This window comes from Mandrillus leucophaeus, unplaced genomic scaffold (assembly GCF_000951045.1).
Source record: "Mandrillus leucophaeus isolate KB7577 unplaced genomic scaffold, Mleu.le_1.0 Scaffold1512, whole genome shotgun sequence".
Lineage (NCBI taxonomy): Eukaryota > Metazoa > Chordata > Mammalia > Primates > Cercopithecidae > Mandrillus > Mandrillus leucophaeus.
The window spans coordinates 116225-119382 of NW_012101491.1; positions in this window are offsets into that span (position 1 = coordinate 116225).

Sequence of the window (3158 nt, forward strand, 5' to 3'; positions counted from 1 at the left end):
TCATTTATGAAGCTTAGTTTGTCAAGTTTTAAAATATTTGGCTGGCATTTTTTATTCCTTTAAGAAGGCTAAAATTGGGCTCCCTATCTCTTCTTACTCATAAGGTTTCTCTGAGAAGTCTACTATTTGTCCGATGGAATTCCCTTTATAGGTAATTTGGCCCCTTTTCTCTAGCTGCTTTGAGATTTTTTCTTCCACATTGACCTTGTAAAGTCTGATGACTATATGCCTTGGGTGATAGTCATCTTGGAATCGTATCTTGCAGGTGTTCTCTCAATTTCTTCTGTCTGGATGTCAACCTGTTTAACAAGATAAGAGAAAATTTCCTAAATTATTCCCTCAGCTGTGTTTTCCAAGTTACTTACTTTTTCTCCTTCATTCTCAGAAATGCCAATAAGTCATAGGTTTGGTCGTTTTACAGAGTTTCATATTTGAAACTTGAAGATTTTGTTCATTTTTTTAAACATGTTTTCTTTACTTTTTTATCTGACTGAGTTAATTCAAAAGGGCATTCTTCAAAGTCTGAAATTATTTTTTTCTGCTGTGTGTAGTCCATTATTAAAGTTTCCAAATGTATTCTGAATATATTTTGAAATTTCTGTAGTGAGATGTTTAATTCTAGGATTTCCATTTTATTTTTAAAAATATAACTATATGTCTTTCACACCTTATGTTTTTTTTCTGATTTCCTTGTGTTGGATTCAAATTTTTTATTGGATCTTGTTGAGTTTTCTTGCAGTCTATTTTTTAAATACTTTATCTGTCATTTCAGACTTTTCATTTTGGTTAGGATTCATTATTAGACAACTGATGTGACCTTTTGAACTTGTCAAGACACAGTCCTTTTGTATTGCCAGCATTCTTCCAATTTCTTCTCTTCTGAGGGAACTGACACTTCTTGTTTTTGAATTTACTATTAATTAGATGGTAATTTTTTTAAATTATTTTTTCCATTGAGAGTATGACTGGTGTATGTTGTGTATAATAGTTTGGCTTTATTCTGAGTGCTTTCAGGGGGCCAACGCCCTTTGTGTGTTCCTTGGTTATGTATAGCTTCTGTATGATGATTTTCTTAGATGCCATTTCTTATTGTGATAGATCGGACATATGAGCCAACACATTATCTCTTGCAGGGCTGAGAGTGCAGAGGTCTCAGGAAGCCTCGTGCACTAGCACGACAGCAAGCTTTTATTTGCTGGTGCAGTTTAGGCTCTAGTCCGCTAGGTGGCACTTAAAAGTAAAAGCTAACTCACCCTCAGGTAGGCTGATGATGACTGGATGCTTCTGTCCTGTTAGTGTGGTGGTGAGGGGAGATCATGTTGGGGTGTATAGAAGTCTTAGGGGAAGGGATGTGCACCAACTTCTCATCCATGGAAGGAAGGAATGCTATCTGCTTTCCTATCACACCCCGGTCACAGGGCTCATGACCTTCAGTTTATATAAACTTTGTCCTTTGATTCTTGGCTTCAGTGTGGCTGTGGACTGAAGGACATGCTTCTGTGGCAGCTGCCACCAAAATGGGCTCAGGGCAGAGCCTCTTTCCCCAGTCCTGAGCAGACAACTCTACAGCTTGTCTGGCCTCTGTTGCTGGGAAGCTGTAGCTCTGTGTAGTGAGGGGGAGTTGGGCCCCACCCTCTTGCAAGTCCAAGCAGCAGAGGCTCTCTTCCAACAAGAATGAAGCTGCTATTAAAAGTATGAAAAGTGCTTTCTCCTGGTGCATACATGCTGGCCCCTAGTGTGGAGAACCTGTGCTGCATCCACAACAGTAGACAGGGAATTGGAAGATGACCTTCTCTCTGTGACGGTTCCTGGCAGCTGGTGCTGCCCCTTCAGTAATTGACACCATGCCCGTACTTCCTTTGTCCCAAAGTGGACTAGGATGGGTCCTGTTCCCCCTCTCTCAGGGGCTGCTCACTCCATAGGTTAGATTGTCAGGGGTCCCACAGTTTCCTGGGAACTGGCCAGTCAGAGAAGTTTGTAGGGTATGTTTGTGGGAATTCTGGTGGTGTGGTGAATCAGGAGCAGAGATATCCCAGGAAGGGAAGTGGCCTACCATGGGTGCACAACCAGTGTGGTGGCCTTCATCTCATTTAAGGCCTGAAGGAAGAGCAAGCACACTTGTGCCAACTGGCCATCCAGTTTTGTGTCCCTGGGAATTTCCCAAGTCACCCAAGACAGAATTCCCTTTGGTCACAAGGGCAGAAGGGCTTCCCAAAAGTTTGGCATTCAGCATATTGTTGAAAAGATGATGAGATTAGAGAAGCACTCCCACCTGTTCTTTTCATGGGGCTCCAAGTTCCTCAAGGGTCATTCCCTGCCAAACTCTTGCTGCTCTATTTTTCTGTATTCCAGCTTCTGCCCATGTGCACTTCAACAGGTCCTGGCTCTCTTCCATCAGTTTTTCATACAGATCATATCCATTTTCCAGCAGCTGTAGTCTTCTTACTGGGGAAAACTGGCATTCAATGTTCCCAGTCAACCATCTTGAAAATCTACCCTCCACATCTGAATAAACAGTTGCTTCTTATTTTTAGGACCTGTTTTTTTGGCGTTGTTGTGGTTGTTGTTGTTGTTTTCTTTTGAGGATGTATGCTGAACAAGTCTGTTTGGCTTTGTTTCTGGGTGCATTCAGTGGCAAAGACACTATGTTCTTCATGGTTATAAATAGTTTTAGTGTGGAGTTTTCTCAAATGCCAGTTGTAATAGTGGTGTACCAGGATGGTGAGCAGGCTCATGCCCTCTTGGGTAGCTTGGATTACATGAACAATCATGGTAGCAGAGGCTGCAAGAAGCTCGTCTTGTTCCTAAGTGCTGTGCACAGGTGTTAGCAGATGTGGTAATGGGATGTGGAAGTTGACCTTCAGGCCAGCAGGTGGCACTTGCAGGTAAACACCAACTTCAGTGGAGGTGGTATGCTTTACGCTTGACCTTTGTAGGCCCTGATATCCCGGTCCGCGGGATTGTCACTGCAGGCCCTGGAAGAGGGGGTGGGAATTTGGGGAACAAGAGATACGAGAAATGGAGACAAGACAGTGCTCTGATCAAGTCCCTTTTAATGGCGGTAATGCAGTGCCTTATATACACTTGGAGGGGAAGGGGTTGGGCCAAGGCGAAAATGATCTCATCGCGGAGGGTGTGGCCAGGTAGGTATTGGTAGC